Genomic DNA, 22294 nt, shown 5'->3' on the forward strand with positions numbered 1-22294 from the left:
AATTTGTGTTCGTTTTTCACCGGTAATTTCGTTTTGTTCAGGTGTAGTGTAGGATCTGTTTGTAAGCCTCGTTTGAGAGAGAATAGGAGAGCCACTGTTTTTTGAGGAGAAAACTGAAATCCGTTTGTGTCTGCCCATGCTGCTAGTTTATTTATGGTCAACTGCACCTGTCTCTCACATGTAGATACGTTAGAGGATGTGTATGCAATCTGTAGATCGTCAACATAAGCTGAATACATTACGGATTTCGGGATAACTGTGCTTATGGAATTCATTTTTACTATAAAGAGAGTTGTGCTTAAGACGCATCCCTGTGGTACGCCATTCTCCTGTACAAAGTTCTTTGAAAAAGTTGAGCCCAAACGCACACGGAATGAGCGATTTGACAAGAAGTCCTTTAGACAGTTTAACATCCTACCACGTATGCCTAAATATGCTAGGTCTCGGAGGATGCCAAACCTCCATGTAGTATCATACGCCTTTTCCATATCAAAGAAGACGGCAAGGCAGTGCTGTTTGTGAATAAATGCTTCACGAACAGTGTTTTCAAGGCGGACTAGATGGTCCGTGGTAGAACATGCTGTTTTGAACCCACATTGGTGTATGTCTAGAAGTTCTTGGGAATGAAGGACAAAGGCTAATCTGGTATTAAGAACACTTTCAAAAGACTTTGCTAGGCAACTTGTGAGAGCTATGGGTCTATAACTGCTGGGGGCCGTTGGTGGCTTTCCCGGTTTCAGGAAAGGCACAATAATAGCTTTTTTCCAGGCCTCAGGAATACTCCCGGATACCCATACTTTGTTGAAAAATTTCAGAAGTGCTTCTAATGCAGGTGTAGAAAGATGTGCTAGCATCTGATAGTGAATTTGATCTGGGCCAGGTGCAGTCTTCTTGCCGGCAGATAGAACAGTGTTTATTTCTTGTAGTGTTATTAACTTGTTATATGTTTCATTAGTACTTCCACTTGTTGGCAGTTTTTGTTTTTCGGCCTTGTTTTTGTATGTTATAAAAGATTTTGGGTAGTGTAGTGAGCTTGAAAGTGCAGAAAAATGATCGCCTAGAATATCTGCCTGTTCCTGTAAGTTTGTTTGGGTGCCAGGAGATGTTAGAAAGGGGACTGTGTACGGGGAGAAGTTGCCATCCAGTTTGTGAACAAGCTCCCACATTTTTTTTGATGTGATTGAGCTATTTATTGATGATATGTATTTTTGCCAAGAAGCCTTCTCAGCGTTTCGGCGGATGTACCGTGCCCTAGCTTTCGCCTGTTTGAATTTTACGAGGTTTTCGTTTGTAGGGTACCTGCGAAAGGTTCCCCAAGCTTTGTTTTGTTTCTTCTTTGCATCTCTGCACTCCTGAGAATACCAGACTTTGCGATTTTTCAGTACCACTCCTGAAGACTGTGGTATAGCTACAAGTGCTGCGTCAATGATGCAGGCCGTAAATTTTTCATTTATCTCGTCAACACTGAGTTTTTCGGAAAAGACCTTTTCCAGGCTGGCTTCAGACTGGAATAGAGCCCAGTTCGCAAGGTGCAGCTTCCACCGCTTGGGTTTGTTTAGAGTGATGGAGGGTGAGGGTGTTAGGCTGATAATGACAGGCAAATGATCACTTCCTAGAGGATTGTCAAAGACGTCCCATTTAAAATCAGTAAAAATTGATGGGGAGCTAAATGATAAATCTAAAATGCTCATTTTCCCCGTGCTTGGGGAGCAGTATGTATGCTTTCCTGTATTTAGCAGGCAGACATCATTGTATAATATAAAATCCTCTAATATACGACCTCTAGTGTCTGTCTGATCACTTCTCCAAAAAGTGGAGTGCGCATTAAAATCTCCAACAACCAGATATGGTTCTGGCAGTTGTTCTAAAAGCTCTTCCAGATCATGAAGGGTTACAGTTAGGTGCGGTTGGAGATACAGTGAGCATATAGTTATTGTTTTATAATGAATGATAGAGACAGCAACAGCTTCGAACTTGGTTTTGAGGCTAATTTCACGTGTTGCTACTCCATTCTGCACTACAATAGCGACACCTCCAGATAACCTATTTGCTTCTTTTCGGTCGCAGCGAAAAACGTTGTGTCCTTTTAAAATGTTTTGGTGTGGTCCTAAGTTAGTTTCCTGTAGGCAAAGGGCTACAGGAGAAAATGAATGTAAAATGTCTTTTATATCGTTGTAGTTGTTTATGAGACCTCGGCAGTTCCAGTGTATGAGGAACGCCATTTTTTTTTTTTTGAATGTACCTGAATTTAGGTTTCAGGTTTTTCTGGTCCTGTTATACGAGGTTTTTCTCTCCGTTTTCTTTCTAGAGAGTTATGCCGCCGCTGCAGCGTGGACGAGGAAGGGGTTGTGTCCATTGCCTCAGGGGCTTTGGACGTTTGGGGAGAGTTAGGAGTGTTGGTTGCAGGCTTCCCTTCTGGGGGAGAAGCCTTTTGGGCTGTTGGCTCTGGGGCCAGTGTGCCCTGTTTCTGCGATGGCAGGGCAGCTTTCGCTGCTTCTGCCTGGGGCAAGGATGGCCCTGCCTGAGGCTTACCCTCGGCGGAGACCAAATCCTGTTGTGGTGTGCTGCCCCCATGCTCCACCACATTGGAATAGTTCGGTTTGGCTGTGAACAAAAAAGTGCCCTGTTTAACAAGATATCGCTGTCGTGCCTCTTTAAACGTTATGTTTTCCTTGACTTTTATGGTAATGATGTCCTTCTCCTTCTTCCAAGAAGGACATGACCGTGAGTACGCGGCGTGTTCACCTGCACAGTTTGCGCAGTGTGGCGCAGCTTCACACTCGTCAGATTTGTGTTCATTTGAGGCACATTTTGCACATGTTTGTCGGCCACGGCAGCTCTGGGAGCCATGACCGAATCTTTGGCAGTTGAAACAACGTCTAGGGTTTGGAATGTAGGGCCGGATGTCTACTTTGATGTAACCGACTTCAATGGATTCAGGGAGTTTGCTGGAGTTGAAAGTCAGAACTATGTGCTTTGTTGGTATTTCTTGGTTGTTCTTCCGGATTTTGATCCTGTGTACACCGATCACATTTTGCTCAGAAAGACCTTCAAGAAGTTCTTCTTCGGTGAGTGACAGGAAGTCATTCTCTGATATCACGCCTTGGACTGTGTTCAAGGATCTGTGAGCACTGACCGTTATTGGGATATCCCCAAATGTTGTAAGTTGCTGAAGGTTGCTGTACTGGACTTTGCTTTGCAGCTCAAGCAGGAGATCCCCGCTAGCCAGTTTACTAACTTTGTATCCTGGGCCTAGTATGGTTGTGAGAGACCTAGATACTGCAAAGGGGGATATTAGCCGAGCTTGTTTGGCAGGGCTTTCACTGTGGATCACATGATATTTAGGGAAAGTGTCATGCTTTGCTGAAAACAACTGGGCTGATACATCGGTCCGCCTTTTCTTGGAAAGGCGATCAGTTTGTTTGGAGGAAGAAGCCATAAATAATGTATGATGTTCGGCCGCGGCGCCAGCCACCCACCATGGAGCCCAACGAGGGGACGGGGCAGGAATTGGCAGGCAAGTCCTGTCCACGTCAGCTGTACACCGTAACTATAACCTAATATGGCGTAACTCAGGGTAGTCAGCCACACAAGGTTAACCCTCGCCACCTGGAAGTAAGGAAAAACCGGAAGAGAGTAGAGGACAGGAGAGTTGTAGGATAGAAGATAGGAACGTGAAAGATGAAGGGGAGGATAGGAAAAGGCGACTGCCGATTTCCCCCGGGTGGGTCAGCCCGAAGGTGCCGTCTGTGGGAAGCGTGGGCCAAAGTGGTGTGTTGCCTCCGCCGAGGGGCCTTAAAGGTCCAAACACTCGGCATCGGCTCAACCACCAGGATCCCCTTTTCCCCAGACACGGCGATGCCACGCACGGCTAAGCGTGGGTGCTCGGGGTCCGTGGTGTCGCACAGTACACGCAAACATCTGCTTTAGCAGATGCCCCCTGCGGGGGGTTGGGGTATGAGTTCGTTTGGAGCAAGTGTAACGTGACTGATTGGCTGCGGGTTAATTTCTTATCCGGGAGGGGAAATGCTCGTCTGCCTAGATAAAAGTGCTTAGTGAGCTCGTTGTACGTGAATAATTGATCTCTGTACTCGATATGTGGAGTAGCAGGGGAAACCGGAGGGACGCGGTCGATGAGTCCTCGCGCCGCCTCGTGTGCGATCTCATTGAGATTCCGCAGGCCGCCCCCTAAGCTGCCCATGTGTGCCGGGAGCCATACGATGGAGTGATCGGTGATGTTACTTCCGCCTAAGATCCGTAGCGTCGTCTTGTCTATGCCGCCCTTGGCGAAAGCTCGAGTGGCTGCTCTAGAGTCGCTGTATACAGTTGTGAAGTCCGAGTCTTTTAGAGCTAGTGCTATCGCTGCTTGTTCAGCTACCTCTGGCTTCTTGGTGTAAAGTGTCAGTGAGTTGCGCGTACGCCCGTGTCCGTCGACTACTGCTACCGAGTAGGCATGCTTTCCCGGTATGTACGCTGCATCCACGAAAGCTGTCTGGTCGGGGAACTGTGCCGCGTCCGCAGCGAGGGCTTTGGCGCGGGCGAGCCTTCTTCCTTGATTGTGGATCGGGTGTACGTTTCTTGAGAAGGGGGACACTTTGATTGCTTCTCGCACGACTTTAGGTAACTGCAGGACGTTGTCTTTTTGTACTATGGTGTTCAGGCCGAGCTTAACGAGAATCTCTCTGCCCGCTTTGGTGCTTGATAGGCGTGCAATCTGTGCGTGTGCTGTGCCTCGATGATTTCGGCAAGGTTACTGTGCACTCCTAGCTGTAAGAGTAGTTCAGTGGAGGCATTATCGGGGAGCCCCAACGCTGTCTTGAAAGCTCGGCGTATGTGTACCTCAAGCCTTCTCTGATGTTCCTTTTTCCAGTTGAGCATTGCAGCCACGTATGTGATGTGACAGAGTACAAAAGCATGGACCATTTGAATAGCGTTGTCCTCGCTCAGTCCCCTGTGCCTATTCATGATGCGCCGAAACATCCGGATCGCGTTTGCAATCTTGATCGTGATGCTGTCAAGCATCGCCCAGTTGGACCCGTTGCTTTGGATGATTAGTCCTAGAATTCATATTTTATCGACCGTGGGTATGCGATTTCCATCCCTGTCGTATAACTCTATGCACGGTGTGTGGTGTCGGCGCCAGTCGTTGGACGGGCGGCCTGGTCTTCAGGGGTGGTAGATGAGTAGCTCGGATTTTCTAGAAGAGCAGCGAAGTCTCATTGGGGCAAGATGGGCCTCGGTAACCGTGATGGCTTCTTGCATGCGCGCTTCTAATTCGGCATCGCTGCCACCGGTGCTCCAGATGGTAACATCGTCTGCGTATATGGTGTGCTCCACATCAGCAATTTCACCCAATGCGCGAGAAAGCTTTGTCATCGCCAAGTTAAATAAGAATGGTGAAAGCACTGAGCCTTGTGGTGTTCCCTTATCGCCCAGATTAAAGCTCTCCGAGACGTGTTCGCCTATCAGGATAGTGGCCGTTCGATCCTGCAGAAACGCCTTGACGTAGTGGGAGAAGCGTGTTCCGAGATTGTGGTCAGATATGGCTTTGAGAATGGCTTGATGTTGGATTTTGTCAAAAGCTTGCTCCACGTCGAGTCCCAATAGCGCCTTGGTGTCTCGTGTGGGGCGATCCAACAGACTTTTCTTGATGCGTAGCATAGCGTCTTGCGTTGAGAGACCCGGCCTAAAGCCAATCATATTGTAAGGAAAGTACTCCTTTTCTTCTACGTATTCCGATAGTCTATTCAGGATGACGTGTTCGGCTAGCTTTCCTAGGCAGGACGTCAGTGAGATCGGCCTTAGGTTGGGTAGGCCCAGCGGCTTGCCCGGTTTTGGGATGAGGATCGTATTGGCATGCTTCCACTCTGCAGGTAGTTGGCCAGTTTTCCAGACTTCATTGATTTGTTGCGTTAGGAACGTGACCGAGTCGTCCTCTAAGTTTCGGAGAGCCCGATTTGTGATACCATCGGGGCCGGCTGCAGAGTTACTGTTGAGTTCGTGAATTGCGAAGCGTACTTCGCTTTCTGTGAAGTCTGTATCTAGCTCTGAGTTTGGCGCACCGTCATAGCTGTTCCTTTGTAAGGTACTGGGTAACCCCGATTTAAGCGGTAAGTATCGTTTGGCAAGGTCATCCAGAAGGGCTTCGGCGGTACTAATTTGCTTCTCGCGATGTACTAATTTACTTAGCCTGATCCGTTGCATAGTTTTGGACTTTGTTCCGTGTTCGTCGAGGAGGTGTTTTATGAGTCCCCACCCACTTCCTCTGCGTATTTGCCCATTGAGGGAGTTACAGACTTCATCCCATTGTTGTCGGGAGAGAACCATGCAGTATTGTTCAATTGTCTTGTTGAGTTCGGCAAGTTTCCTTCGTAGTCTTCTGTTAAGACGTTGACCCTTCCACCTGGCTAGAATGGAATGTTTGGCTTCGAGAAGATTCGCTAGCCGACTGTCCATCCTCTCTACCTTAACGTCCGTGGTAATTGTCCGTTCCGAGGCTGCGATGTCTGCTTTGAGCTGCTCGGTCCAGCTCGTTATCGTGTGCTTTGTGGTTGCTCCTGATGAGTTGGATGGCTGCGCCCGCATTGCACGAAATTTGTCCCAATCGATAAGTTTGTATTCCCTTTGCCTCTTTCCCGGTATCTCTGCATCGATTCGGAGAATATAGTGGTCACTCCCAAGGTCTATTCCTGAGTTGTGCCAGGCACATTTTTCTAGGCCCCGGACAAAAGTAAGGTCCGGTATGGTGTCTCGACATGTGGAAGTGCCACATCTGGTTGGGGTCTCCGGGTCTGTGATCAGCGTGAAGTCGAGATCGGAGGCTGTCGTGAGAAGACGAATTCCCTTGCTAGAGGGATACGCGTAACCCCAAGCCTGGTGTGGGGCGTTAAAATCTCCACCTATAATCAGCGGACTGTCTTTGGCGATGTGCGCAATCTTGGCCAGAATGCCTCTAAACCCTTGCCTCGTATCCTTAGGGCAGCTGTACAGATTGGTGAGGAAGATGCTTTGCTTGTTCCCTACGTGGTCGTTCGGTATGATCTCAATCGTGAGGTGTTCTAGATAGCAGGCTGTGTGGCAGATCTCATGCCGAATGTACGGGATCTTCTTTCCAATCAGTAAAGCGACGCCTCTGCCCTGCTCTTTTCTGTGGGCTTCGGCCGTATATCCCGTAATGGCCAGTTCGGTTGTGAGTGTTTCTTGTAGCATGATGACGTGTGGTTTCTCGGTTTCTGATTTGACCATCTGCAGGAGGACCGCCTTTTTTGAGGCGATCCCCCTGCAGTTCCATTGCCAGACGCGGAGACTGCGTGTCTTATTCGGCACTGTCATGTTGGCCGTTGTAACCTCCTTCGCTTGCAGTGAGACCATCGCGAGGTGGGCCTTGCGCACCGATGTGTTGTGAGCTCATCCTTGCCATTGCCGGTACTACCGTATTGTTTAGATACATTTCCATTTTCTGTACTCGTGAGCTAAATATGTCCATTTTCTCGTTCATTCGCACCATGCTCTCGTGCATTAGCCTCATATTCTCGCTCATGGCGTCCATAGCGTCCTTCGTGGTTCGCGGTTGCGTTAAAGCGCGCTTCTTAGAAGGCGGGCACTCTTCGATTTGTTCTTCATGTCTGTTCGTCTCAACGAGTTGGGGAATTTCGACAGCGGTTGATGGCTCAAGTGTGAGCGTTTGTTTACGGCTGTTCGCTTTACCCATTGCAGTTAATTCGAGTGTTAGCTTAGTATAAGCGGCTTTTAGCTCTCTTAGTTCCTGTTCTAACATAGCTATTCGCTCTTTATCAGGACTGCGGGACTCACTTTTCTTTGGAGGCGTGATAGCGTCTCTGACCTTGTCCGCCCACGTGCCATCGCCTCCGTTGTCTTTTCCACCGAAGCGCACCTGAGAACTACTTCCGTTTGTCCTCGCATGTGTGCGGCTCTTCGATTGAGAGCGGGAGCGGCTGCGTGTTGGCGTCTTGGACCTAGATCGGCTTCGTGCCGCGTGCTGCTTGTCTTCTTCAACTAGCTGTACTTCCTCTTGTTGCTCCAGTCGCGCTCGTTGTCGTCGTGCGCGTACTACGTATGGAATGAGATAGCGTCTCCTACACAACTTGTCCGCCGTCACGTGCAAGCCCCCGCACAGCTTGCATTTTGGATCGCACACATGGGATGAGGTGGGGTTAGGAAGTCCGCAACCCCTACATTCGGTTGAGTTTGGCTCGGGGCAAACGTCCGCACGATGTCCGAGTTTGCCGCATACGTAGCATATGTCTACTTGTCTGCGATATAAGTAGCAGGGTACCAGTGTGGGTCCATACCTAACGAAGTTTGGGACGCGAAGACCATCGAACACAATGAGTGAGTGAGTGAGTGAAAAAACTTTATTGAGGTCTTTTGGTTAGTCTCGGAGAGTCTTCCTGCAGCCGCTTCTTCGCCACCGTTGGAGACTCCTTAGCACGGGTGGTTCCCTCATTCCAGGGCTCCACTGGTCCTGGCTACCTCGCATGCGTGCTGCACCAATGCCCTTTGGGCGGTGAGCTCGCAGCTGGTTAGCAGGCCCTCCCATTGCTCCGCACTCGGGTTAGTTTGTTTGTGGAAAGTGTAGTTGTGTTTACATTCCCATGTGACGTGGTATAGGGTCGGACTGTCTCCGCACACTGATCCTGAGTCCTTGATTCTTTTCGCCGCTAGTGCCAAGGGGTTGCGGTCATTCACAATGTTTCTTTCAATCGTCCTGTGATCGTCGGCACTATCGATGTGTCTGATTACCCCTTTGCAGGTATCGCTTGGGGCAGTTTCGTAAGCGCTGACTGCGTACTCTTTTTCGGCTATTCGGATAGCCCTTATTTGCCCATACTTGTCTGCATTTTCTCGAAAGGGCGTGCTCGCCACCATGATGTTCTGCGTAATATTGGGACACATTATGTCCTCCGTGGTCTGCTGTGGATCAAGATTAACTGCTGCCATTATGGCTTTGCTCACTAAGGTAGGTCCGATCTTTTGCAAGTTCAAGCCGCCCTTTGGGCGAAGCACTATCTTGATGTTGTCTTGCGGCTGGGGTGGCATGCGTGAGGCTCTTATCACCCGGTTCTTAATGTTAGGAGGCTTGCGAGAAGAGCTCACCTGCCCGTCGCTTGCATGTTGTGCTTGCTGTGAAAGTTGCGCAGTAGGTTGGGCGCGTTCCTTCTTCGTTCTCCGGCTGGTCACCACTTTCCAACCCGTGTCGTCTTCTGTAGTCGATGCTTGTGGTAAATCCTCCGCAGAGCTATCCATTTCATCGGTTGCCATTCTCTTCGTGTTGCACCCAGCGCGAAGGGCGGCTGGCGTCTCGCCGAGCTAGCGCGTTTCTGGCTAGCGCTAGCGTCTGGTGTGCACGCCTAGGCTTAGTTCGGCGGCGGCGTTCACGTGGTAGAAACGTACTTGTAGATTCTTGAGAAATGAAGACCCACCTCAAAATCAGGTATCCACGAATTCCCTGCCACTTCACGAAACTGCTGATGCAAGAACTTCGGTGAAAATCGACAGAAATCACTGCGGAATCATATGAAGATGACGGAGCCGATTGGATCACGTCCACACATCTCGGCGACCGCAGCGCCGCCCCTGTCATTCGAGTCGAATGGGCTACGCGAAGGCTACGGTGGCTAGTACAACCTAGAACATTGCAGCAATATATGCGAGAGGCCGGAATCGTCGAGCAACATTTCGGAGCATCTTGCGCGACAAAGAAACAGATGAAGCTGCTTCTCGAGACAACGAGCATGTTCAAACAAAGAACACAGAATTGATACGCATGCCAGAATCCGAGTGATAAAGGCGCATGCCGGCGGCTGTGGAAAAAAGAGCAAATACAGGTTTGAATGATTTGCGGCAATATCCTCTTACAGACGACAATAGCGTACAGACCATAAACATCGCACCAGAATCGGGGACACTTTCACGGTCAGCCCGCTGCCCTGGAATATGGACCCAGCCAATCATGACAGCAGAAGGAATGTCAGAGCCAAAGCCCTTGACAAACACCTGAACAGAAAACATTTTGTGATGCACATCGACGCAGCGCGGTACAAAGACAGAGGGGTGACCTCAGCCACGGTCACTGACTAACAAGGCAAGTTCATATACGGCACAACTTTACGAACCAAATGCATCCGGATGGCGGAAGAGGAGGCAATAATCCTAACAATCTCGGAAGCATACTAAAGACCACACAGTTAGTGGCTTGTCTCTGACTCAAAGCCGCCTGTCGAGCCTTCCAAAAGAACAGGATTAGTCGCATAGGAAACAAGTTCCTAGCCGGTCGGCCGGAAAGAACAGACACACAACACATGACTGTTCGGGTCAACGGGCGGAGGGTAACACTAGAGTAGATGCTTTCACTAGCGCCGCAGCGGAGCCATCTGTAGAGCCTTTCACAACACCAGCAACATTCGGGAAAACAATGTGAAGGGAGAAACGTAGAAAGTACGCACTTCCACATTACACACTACGCAGAGAGCAAGTCACTAAGGCGCCTACAAACACATATGCAAACAGCGCCCTGTACCAAGAGCGCCCTGTACCACAAGATATGAGAAACACAATACAAAAGCGAATGTGTCTGGTGCGAAGACATTGATACACTACTATACCACACAACATGGAGATAATACCTAATACCTAAAATCCCTAGTTCTGAGCAGTGGGAGGACCTTCCAGCCGACCCGGGCGCGCAGCATCAGCTCCTGCTGGTGCAGCGAGCCAGAGCCTCTACTGAGGCCAACGGACTCCTGGTCAAAGGACCATTGCTCTTTCCTATACCATTACCCCTAACCCCCAATAAAGTTTATTGATCAATGAATGTAGCCTAAGTATACGTAGCGGCGGATGTGTTCTCATATAGAGCGTGATCGACCCGCGAGTGGGCGAAGAAGCTGGAAATGAGGCTCGCATCATCGCATTGCACTTACTTTACGAACAATATGTAAATCATTGAGCAAATATTTTTACAGACGTATTAAGGGAGTAATTACTCATTGCATCCACCCAAGCGCAGCCGTACGGCTACAAAGGAAAGCTATACAGCTTTCTCAGAGAAAAATTCGTCCTGATCCGGGAACACGATAACAATGTTAAAGGAAAAAAAACCTATCCTCGGATGTTCCCGCCATCACTGAGAAAAGAACCGGCTATTCCTGTGCGATTCTTGCGTGCCGAGTGCAGTTAATCGAAATTTATTTGAGTCCTTGACATATTTTCAAGAACTGCTGACACAACGGTGCTCGTGTTTCGGAACTAAGTTGACGACACGCTCAAGTATCTCTACCAGCTACGTCAATCTGCAGCAGCAGCAGACTGCACCGAACGGTACTCGTCAGGACAACTGCCGCAGTGGGCCTTTGACGCTTTGGCTGACCTTGCCTGCAAAGCACGTTTGTGCTTCTCTCGTCGCGGGAGCCGAAACACGTGCGATGCTCTCTGGCTGCGATAAGTGAGTGACGCGATTATCTGCCGCTTGATGGGCGCAAAGTGCAAGGTTGCCGCCAGAGATTCCGTCGTTCACTCTCGCCCCGACCGACTTCGCTTCCGGCCGAATGTGTAAACCGCCGCTGCTAATTGCATTTTTACTGCAGCGCCTAAGCTCCCAGATCACCCTTAGTTCCGGCCACATCGCTAGAGCAGCGACAACGGCATCTGCAACCCCTGACCACGGCTCAAAGGTAAGCAGCGCATTCATATTAGGCTGACGAACGGCGTCCTTTCTCTCGTGTTTAGTGTATGCCATAGCTACTCGGGATGGTTAACGTGGAGGAGAGCGTGGCGGCTATTGGAAGGAACGGATGAATTCGTCGATGATCCTGTCTGTCCAGTGGTTTCTGAACGGCAGCTATAGCCTTGTCCTGTTTTTACACAAGCGATACCCGTCTTCATCGCCTCAATCGTATGGCCCTTTTGAAGGTTTTCTCCACCCTGACAAATGTAGTGGTTGTACTGCAGTGATCAGCTCTCGTTACGAAATATACGGCTGATATGCTCCGTCCACTCGGCCTCCGTGCATCAAGTTGCTTCGTCGCTTATGTGGCTGATTGACACTTGTTAGCACCGTGCGATGCAAAATGGGAAGCAACCGTTCTTTGCGTTACCCGAAGGCTCACGCGTCGAGACTCAAAATTGTCTGTACAGGTCAACAATCGCAAAAGTGTTGCTGACGGATCTCTACAACTATCCGGACCTAGCTAGCCGAACCCTGCATTCAGGTCGGGTGTTGTACAACTAAGCGAAGTTCGTGGGCACTGTTCGCTTTGTCTGGGCGCCAGCGGCATCACGACACCTTATAGATCTTTTTTACAACGCACATTCGTCCACAACTTCAGTAATTATAAACACTAGAAGGAACAGTGATGTACTTGCGCCACGCATTCCGCAAGAGGCTGACGTCGTCTAAGGCCTTTTTTCAGTCGCGAGAGGGTGCTGAGAAAACATTCTTGTCAAAAAGAAGCTGGTCCACAAAGGAATTCCGTTGCGACGTTTACTGGGATAATATATGCGTGCTCAACTGCTTTTCGTCTGTACGTAGAGGCAGGCTACACGAGAATCACGCCAAGTGCCAACGAAAACAAAAGCACTGGTGATAAGAACACTCGGAATAGCAGCCGTCATGCAGAGGGTCTGTGCTTCTTAGACGGAAAGCGCAAAATGCAGTCTTTCTTCCCTATTTGCCATATCAGAGAAGTTGTGAGCTCTCTCGCGTTGTGATTGATTTTTGCACCCTGTACGCAGAGCTAAGTTCGAGAGAAAAAAAATACGGATGGTTTAAATCAGTTAATCACGGAATATTGTGTAGCAGCAGGTCGTTTTGGTTGGTTGGTTGGTTGGTTGGTTCACAGGAAGGGAAAGGCGCAGTAACTGTCACACTTGCTCTGTGGACACCTGAACCGCGCCGTAAAGGAAGGGAGGAAGGTGGGAGTGAAAGTGGAAAGAGAGAAAGGGGAGCCGTAGTGGAGGGCTACGGAGTAATTTCGACCACCTGGGGATCTTTAACGTGCGCTGACATCGCACAGTACACGGACGCCACTTCGTTTCGCCTCCATCGAAACGCAGCCGCCGAGGTCGGGTTCGAACCCGGGAACTCCGGCACAGTAGTCGGGCGTCTTACCACTGCAGGATTGTGTTTGCTGTGTCTCAATTACTAAGCGTTATTTTGCTGTTAACCTTGTACACACGGTACTTCGCGCACCCGTTGCCGAAGACGACCACTGTTCCGTTGAACGCATTAAAGTTCACAGGCGTTCTTAAAATGCTTAATAGGAAGGGAAAGGCGCGGTATCTGTCATACTTGCTTCTGTGGGCACCTGAGTCTCTTGAGAAAGATCGAAGGTTAAATCGATTTTAGACGTCAGGTTTTTGCGAGAATACGGGTAGTAGTTCTGCAGCACAAAAAAAAAAAAAGAAAAAAAGCTCCGCCTAAGTTTTACAGAGCAGCATTTTACACGTGAGTGCCACACGGCAAACACACAAACCCTCGCTTGTCCCGAGCCTGTGCAAGCAGGCCTTGAGTTAGTGTACGGGCTGCGCAGTTTTACGAGACACGCGAGAAAGGAGACTGCGCTGCCCTTACACTAATGACACATATGCCATTCATAGACGACGAAGATTTGAACCGGCGATTCGGAGAAGACGACGAAGCGAAACGGTGCTCCGCTTTCGTGCTGCCCTGACTGGCTGTTGGTGTTCTTCGGTGTCACAGTGCCACAGCGCCTTCTGTGTAACGTTACGTTACAATATATATATATATATATATATATATATATATATATATATATATATATATATATATATATATATATATATATATATATATATATATATATATATATCTATATATATATATATATATATATATATATAGACAAGGGATGCGTCTTGCATCCCTTGTCAACGACGCAAGCGGTCTACGTCGCCTCCTGCCGGTCTCTTGCAACCTCTCCCATGTCCTTCCACACCTTTCGAAGTCGTCGGAATCGACTTGTATGGACCCCTGCCCTTGACTCCAGCTGGCAACCGCTGGGTCGTTACTGCCGTTGACCACCTCACCCGATACGCTGAAACCGCAGCACTTCCTTCCGGCTCCGCTTCCGAAATCGCCAACTTCTTCCTCCACACCATACTTCTTCGCCACGGCGCCCCTCGCCTCCTCCTTAGCGATCGTGGCAAGTCGTTCCTCTCCACCGTCCTCGCCGCAGTGCTTCATGCTTCAGGCACGGTGCATAAAACTACATCTCCTTACCACCCTCAGACCAATGGCCTCACGGAACGCTTTCATCGCACCCTCTCTGATATGCTATCCACCTACATTCACCCTCAGCACAACAACTGGGACTCTTTACTCCCCTTTGTAACCTTCGCCTACAACACTGCCGTTCAACGAACCACCACCTACTCTCCGTTTTTTCTTGTTTATGCCCGCCATCCTACCTTCTCCCTCGAAGCATCTTTCTTCACAGCTTCTACTCCTTCTGCCGCGCCTTCCCACGAACAGTTCGTGTCTCGTATCGCCCACTGCCGTGATCGTGCCCGCCTTCAAACTGAAGCCACTCAAGCTTCCAGGAAAAGCACGTATGATGCGACTCATCGCTCAGTGTCTTTCCGCCCTGGAGACGAAGTGCTACTCTGGACACCTACTCGCATCCCCGGCCTGTGTGAAAAGTTTCTGAGCCGTTTTATTGGCCCGTACACGGTTCTGGAACAAACTTCCCCTGTAAACTATCTCATCACACCTGCATCGCCTGTTCGCGATCGTCGGTGTCGCGGCACCGAGATTGTGCACGTGTCGCGCTTGAAACCCTTTAACCGCCGACCTTAAGATTTAATTTGCGACCAGGATGGTCGCTTTCGTTCGAGGGGGAATGTTGTAAGCACTGTGAGTGACCTTCATCTTCATCTCAGCGTAATCATCATCGGTCATCGTGTCGTGCGAAGAAGACGAAGTGTTGCTAAGCTGTGGCTAGTCGGTAGCTGCTGCTTCGGCCTACCTGAAGTAAAAAGGTGAATTTGCTGGTGCGTTCTTCTGCCTCACAATATATATATATATATATATGCAGTACCAATATGCGGTACTAATATGCGGTACTAATATGCGGTACTAATAATATATATGCGGTACTAATATGCAGTACCAGCTAGCCAGTCGCGTCGCTTCTGTGGCCTTGAGTTGTTTAGTTAATACAGCGTCTGGCCCTATAGGATCCACACACGTGTGGATTCCAATCCCGCTTGAATCGTAAAATTATTGGCCTTTTTTCAACGAAATAAATTTTTTTACTACTATCATTTGAGACACGAGACATTTAATTTTCATTGCATGTGCTGTAATAACATTTCCTCGCGTGACAGTGCTTTACATGAGCGTTGTGGCATGTATGAAATACTCGTACGTAGGCTGTGACAATACCACTCTGTTAATCAATCACGATTTTCGAGACAGGATAACGCCAGGCTTTCCGCTTAAGGAGACCCGTACAGAGATCGCTGTGTGACCAGTGGCCGATTGTGGTTCCTTTTTGCTGGCTAACCTTTGAGTTACGTGTAGGGGGTATGCGGTCATTCAACAAGAACGAGATTATATGAACGCAATAGTCCTTCCCTTTCGTGTACGTATGCTGCTAGGAGAAACGGAAGCTGTTAAAACAGGCTGCAGTGAGATATTTTGTACATCTGCGACACAACTATGGACAACTGGACGCTAATGCTCATTTTGAACCCAAATCTTTGTGCATCTCATCGCCAGAAAAACGTGGTTTTAACCTTTAAAAAAAAACTGCTTAAGAAACCTCAGACTAATCAACCAGAAATGCACCGTCATCGTTCCGAGGACGAACCAGAAGCTGTCGCCAAATTCGAAAGAGCCACTCGGCCCGCCCTAAACAATCTGGGGTTATACCGCACCAGTGGGTGGTTTTGAGCAAAACTTGAGGTCCATCAGCAAAACGTAGGGTTAGCACGGACCACTCCCAAAGTTTGCGGGCCCAACCCTAAATTTTGAGGGCTCCAAAAATTACGAGATGAAAACGTCGAACGTTCCACCATTGGTTTCTCGTTATACAACCGCACGTAAGTCACCAATGTTTTGCCACTTTGTTTAGGAATGTTTTAGCCTGGCGGAAAGTGGCTCAGGCGCTTAAAAGTTGCTGCATGCTTCGAGTGCGCGTCTCGGTTGTTCTAATGTGGCGAGGGGAAGAGATGCGACCAACCAGCACGAGCGCTGGCAAGCTGTAGGGGCCGCTGCCTAAAGCCACTTTCTAACACCGCGCGCTGTCTGGCCGCAGTGCAATACATTAACAAAAACATTGGGTGACCTTAAGCATGGCTCGAACCTAGTAATAGAGCGAATGGTGTGAGTGTTGCAGCCATAGCTTCTTGAACACCAGCCTTTCAATCCGCAGTTTTTTTCCATAATTTTTATTCGAGTTAGGTTTTGTGGAAGGAAGGAGCTGTATATTTTTTAGTGGACGCCATGGAACTGTGGACACGAACACCTAACCAGATCATGTTTCATATTTTGTAATAAGAGCTGGTTCTGCACCAGCCGTCTTGGCCGTAATCGCACTTTTGTCGTGGTCGCACCTTGGCCGTGGTCACACTGACCTTGAGTCGCTGCCTAATAGCAGCCGCGACAGCTGGCAGGCGCCGCTGATCGGCGCACTGAGCTACATCAGTGGTGTAGTAGTAATGACTAATGGCTAACTAGTCACTAACCAGCACTAATTACTAACCAGTCATTATCTAGCACTAATTAGTTGAACGGAAGGAACAAGCAGCTCAAACGGACGGGACGTGTAGAAAGGCGAGAGAGGCTCACCGTTTGAGCTGTTCCTTCCGTTCAACATGAACCAACCAGTCCGACAAAGCCCCCTTCTCGAACTAATTAGTCATGTCTAAATAGTCGGGTAAGGACTATGACGTCATCATGTGGTGACGTCATGACTAATGATGTCACCAGGCGATTCACGCATATACAAAGTCGACCCCGCCGGGCGTTCGATCCTGGCGTCCTTGCGGCGCCATTCATTTTGTGCTTCCTCGAGCGCCGCACCACAGAGCTTAAGAAGCACACTCAGTGCAGAAGGAGGATTTTCGTCGACAGTTAGTAAAATATTGTCTCATCAAGTGGCCATGAGCTCGTGGCGCTCGGCGACTGGCTCTTGTCACAACTTGGTGTTCGAGTCGGATCTGAGCAACGCGGCCTCCCACTGGTCTTGATTCGAGAGCGGCAAACCTGCGGGAGGGGTGTACCCAAGTGGCGTTTTGATCACATAGTATACAGAATGAGACCCCAGGATATATGCGTGTATATATCGCAGGGTTCGGGAAAGCGTTCGTTTGGAGCTGCCTCCACGCAACCGGTTGGGGTTTCGTAAGGGAAATATGCGCGGGGGAATAAGTTCACCTAAGCGGTAGTCCATGGTGAGGTCATGAAACGCAACCACACGATTTCTCGCCGTCCGCAGAACGGGTGACGCCACAGCTCGGTCCTCGGGCGTAACTGTAGACCGCCTCGTTCCCTGGATGGGATGAGTGCTCTGCGATCATTTGGTTCTGGCGGAATGAAGGAGGGATAGAACGACGGCCCAGATCCGGCCTCTGGCGAAGTTACGAATTGCAGATTTGGAATCACTGAAGATGGTATCTGCAAGGTGGAGGCCATCGCCAAGGCTATGGCCGCATCCTCGGCCTCTTCAGATTATCTGACAGGGATGGAGCACGCAACCAACGGCCGTCCACAGTGGTTTACTACCGCTAGCGAAAAAGCATCGCGGTCGGAGTATTCGGCTGCGTCGACATAGACTGCTGTCCGATCTGTCAAATATGTTTTGTGCAGGGATGATACACTGGGCGCTTGTTTTTAGGGAGAAGGGTAACGATGAGGTTATTGCGGATGCGAGGTGGAAGCTGGGCCAGTGACGGTCGCTTCGGAGTCTATTCCCCCTTTTCGAGTATGTCGGATATTTAGGGGTCCTTAGCTTATTGGATAGTAATCTCACACGCCTAATAAACAGATTAAGCATAGACTTACAGAATATGGTTTTATAGTGCCAAAATAACATGCTACGACGTAACCCTACAAAAACCACCTTCATGATATTCCGCACTAATCAAAAGCAAATTATCACGAACCCACACATTTGTCTGGGAGATCGTATTATCTCTGCCTCTGAATACGTTAGATGTTTTGGCATCACGCTCGACTGTCATCTAAAGTTTAATTTATGAACCAAATCTGTCAGTAAACAAAATTTCATTTGGAATAAGGGTGTTAATAAAAACTAGACATGTTTTTCTACGCTATATAATATGCCTTCATTAACAGTCACCTTAATTATAGTAGATCATCACCTATTCATGCCATTTATTATGTATTTCGCATTTTCAAACCCAAGCGCTCTTCTTCACCCCTTTACTCTGACCTAATCATTCTTCCCTTGAAATGACTCTTTAATCTTAGGTTAGGTCTTCTAATTTACCGCGCTCGCAATGATAACTGTTAACTTCTCTGTTTCTCGGAATCTTTCCTCGCTAATAGTAATAACACTCGATTTTCTGAACAAAGCAATATGCTACTACCAAAAGTGAACACAAATTAATGAAAACAAACGTTTTTCTCGTCCATAAAAGCTTGGAATTCATTACCGCTAGCAGTTAAATCAGCCCGTTCGCAACCCGCTTTCTACACTCTCCTAAAAAAAAAAAATCTCTAATCAAACAATCCAGCAACCGGTCAAAGCGTTTGTCATTCTGAATATTCTTATCTGTCTCCGCTTCCGTTTTTATTATATTTGCATCCATTCATCCATTGCCCATTCTGTGTCTGATATCTTTTGTGTTTTTCGTAATGTTCTCTTGCTTTGCCTGTTGTACGCCCTTGCTTGCTTTTCTTTCTTTTTTTTGTTTGAAAATTTACTCCCGCTTATTATTGTGGTACTTATTCATTGCCGAAATTTCACTAATAGGTTTCAATTTGGTTGTATCCTTTTCAAGATCCTCTGCCGCATTTGTGTATTGATACTCGTGTATTCCTGATAGGAGGTCCCCTAGACAACCTTTCTTTGGGACCTCCTACTGTACAAACTTTTTTATGCACTTATAATTGATTTGTGTTTCGTTTTAATAAATCTTCAAATAAAAAATAAAAACTGCGAAGTTTCTGAGAACGCTGTACAGCTTTCTTTTGTAGCCCTATCGCTGCGATAGTGCGGATGTCAATGAGTAATTACTTGTCGAGTGTCTCTTGGCGGGGTGGCTGAGGCGCTCATACTGAGAGATGAGCTTCCACGAGCTCCGTTACAGTGTTATAAACACCTAATGCCAGGTGTTTGCAGTTAGGGGTCGGTGAGGGAGGTGAAGTGCCGCCTTGTTAAATAGAACAGTCAACGAGGTCCCGTTCCTGGTAGCTAAGGTAAGGGAGGGCATATATTAGGCGACTGATAACAGACGTCGTAAGTCAGCCTTCCACATAGCTCGATGTTAGCAATGCGCCGAATGGTCTCCGAGACAGCGGCTGTGAGTTTAGCTAGAGTGTCTGTATTTTTATGATTGCTCTGAATAAGAAGCCCCAATACCGTTTTCGCGGTATTGGGGAGCGGCGCTTGTACAGAAACCTGGTATCGTTAAAGAGCGGACTACATGGATCTGCGTTAGAATTGTGGTTTTCTACGTGGGGTCGCGCGAGTTGAAGCCCCGATCAGTCGTCACCACGCGCGCACTGTCACACAACAGCGCGCACTCAACCTCCGCAGGGAGGAGAGCGTTTCGCTGTAACGACACAAGCCTCCTAGTTCACACAGGAGAGATCCGCTAGCGGTACACGAACACTCAGTCACCGCGTCCCAGGAGCGCGCGAGGAGCAAGGCTCCGCTGCGCGCACGCAGTGACAATAGGGAGTTTTAGAATAGGGGGACCCAAGGCTTGGGGCCCCCAAGGAAATGGCGCGCGGCAGCGCAACGTGCTAACCGAGCGGCGAGTTTTAGAATAGGGGTTTTCCCGACGCAGCGGAGCCGGGCTTGCGTTCGTCGATTGCAGCGCCACGACGGTAGCCAAGGAAAAGCATTTTAATATATAAAAGCAAACAACGTTATATTATTCCTCAAAAAGTACTATTATTGTGCAACAACTATCTTAAGACTACCGGTTATATAAACCGTTTTCGTCAGAGAAGACGAAATCGGCCAATTGTCAATCCAGACCGAGACCGGGAAACCTCATTTGAACCGTCCGCGCTTTCCGCCGTCTGGTCCCCATGGCAACCAAAGGAGGCGAACTCGCTAAGCCTAACAGCTCGGTAAATCCGGAAGCAATCTGAAAATATAGTGCGTTTTATCGCTAAAATTTGGTTGTGCGGGCATCATGAGACATAGCATATGCTTCGTTGGCCTTTCGTTTTCCATGAACGTGTGACACCATGGAGCGGTGACGACGAATGTGTGCCGAGGCGAGCGGCCGCCGCTTGGCCGAGCGCCGCCATGTTGCCGTAACCCAAGCGACCCAACGGCGGCTTGGGGCGAACGCTATTTTGGAAAAATAGGGGCCGCCCCAAGCGTTAACCCAAGACCCCATGCGCGCCTTACGTTCTGCGCATGCGCATTTCGACGCCCCAAGCTCCTTGGGGCATAGTTTCTTACTCTCACCTAGAGGGAAAGCTGTGCTGTCGTCTATGGGAGTTTACATGGAGTTTCCAGACGGCCAGTTCCGCCTACATGGGCGCTCAAAGCATCATGGGCCGGAGAGCAACCGAGTGCAGAACTACAACTTTTGGCCAAAACTAATGCAAAGATAAACGTTGTTCTACCGTAAATAATGTCCTAACATTGAATATTGTGACTATAAATTGCAAAAAGAGAGAGAAACAGCATGTTGGTGTGATATTTATCTAATATAAGCGATGGCTCTTTCTCCTATTGGCTTAGTTTCTAGCAGCACAAATACCAATATTTCGCACTTAATAAGCAAAGTTTGAAATAAAAAAAAACGTTATGAAAATATTTATGGTTGTGCAATCACTTAAGGAAGTTTTTAGTGGCATTTCGGGACTAAAAACCATTTATTGGCGACGGCTGCTTTTGTGCCTTCGCTACTATGGCTTTCGTGGTCTATGTACGCACCTTCAAATGATGATGATGACGAAAAAGAAACATCGCAGTAACGCCACTCCACGTACCCGAGAAAAACCGACTGTCCCGCAACAAGTAGCACACCGGCCCATGATTCTTAGCGCGCCCATGGTGGCTGAAGTGCAGCGCCCTCAGCTTTCCCTCTAGTTAGTGTAAGGAAATCTATGCCTTGGGGGCCCCAAAGCTTGGGGCCCCCTATTCTAAAACTCTCTAATGAATGCACGCCGCAAGCACGCAAGGGCGTGCTGTCATCTCTCTCTCGCCGTGACCAAAGGGTTCCTTTCAGAGAGAGTGGGCAGCCACCGCAAGGTACGCCTGTCGCGGATCGTTGGATCACGATCGACAGGCTCGAGCTGCACTCTCAGGTACGACCCGGAGCAGACGAACTCGAGTACACACTGGTGTGCGCGGACAAAGGCCGGCATACAAGAACTCTAGCGTACGCACCTTGCGATGTCTCGGAGGGGTCTCTCCTGGGCCCCGCTCGGAGGGTCGCGCAGCCGTCGAAGCGGTGCCGTGTTCCAGCCAAAAGGCGCCAATGAGAACAGCCACTGGGACGCCAGGGCGGAGCTGTGGCCCGAACGACAGTGACAAGTCGTCCGAACCTCTCTCCGCCGTCTCAGGCGGGAGAAAGGGAACGAGGAGAACAACATGGCACGGGCGGCGGCCGCTCAAAGGGCAGCCGCGGCAAGCCCGAATTACACCGAAATAGGGGGGTTACGGCGCCATTCCCTGCAGTGCAAGGCCAAGTTCGAGGAAGGGGCCCCACCCAAAGAAGCATTGTGTTCACGTATGAGGGTATTCACGCACTTTAAAGATACGAAGATTCTGTACAAGCACCGCGATAAACTAACCAGAAAAAGCAGTGAGGCATTTCACATTGACAAAAAAACCGCGATACGTGCATTAGCACCCCATCTGTTCTCGTTCATGACTGTGAACTGCGGTATCAAGATTGTTAAGTTTCACGTTATCAGGTATCGGTGCTGTTAGTACTGATCACGCGTGCTCTTGGTTATAAATGAGTATATATTTGTGTTCTTTTCAATCAAATCTTCAGTTGCTAGTCAGCGCTGGTCCCGTCTTTTTTCTAATCTCTTGTCTCCGTTGTTGAGCTGTTATATTTTTTGCTCAATTATGTACCAACTTGCTCAACT

General features: G+C 48.8%; 1 protein-coding gene across 2 annotated transcripts in view; it reads left to right on the forward strand.

Moving 5' to 3' along the window:
• Positions 1-11516: 11516 nt before the first annotated feature.
• Positions 11517-22294, forward strand: part of LOC146170929 (solute carrier family 41 member 1-like) — a 247126-nt gene continuing 236348 nt past the window's right edge. For both annotated transcript variants that reach the window (XM_084586680.1, XM_084586681.1), the window contains exon 1: positions 11517-11693. The gene's annotated coding sequence lies outside the window, so the exon portion shown is untranslated. The remainder of the gene's footprint in view (positions 11694-22294) is intronic.

The sequence above is a fragment of the Amblyomma maculatum genome, unplaced genomic scaffold (genome assembly GCF_055883805.1).
Source record: "Amblyomma maculatum isolate TAMU_Amacu unplaced genomic scaffold, ASM5588380v1 scaffold_27, whole genome shotgun sequence".
Taxonomy (NCBI): Eukaryota; Metazoa; Arthropoda; class Arachnida; order Ixodida; family Ixodidae; genus Amblyomma; species Amblyomma maculatum.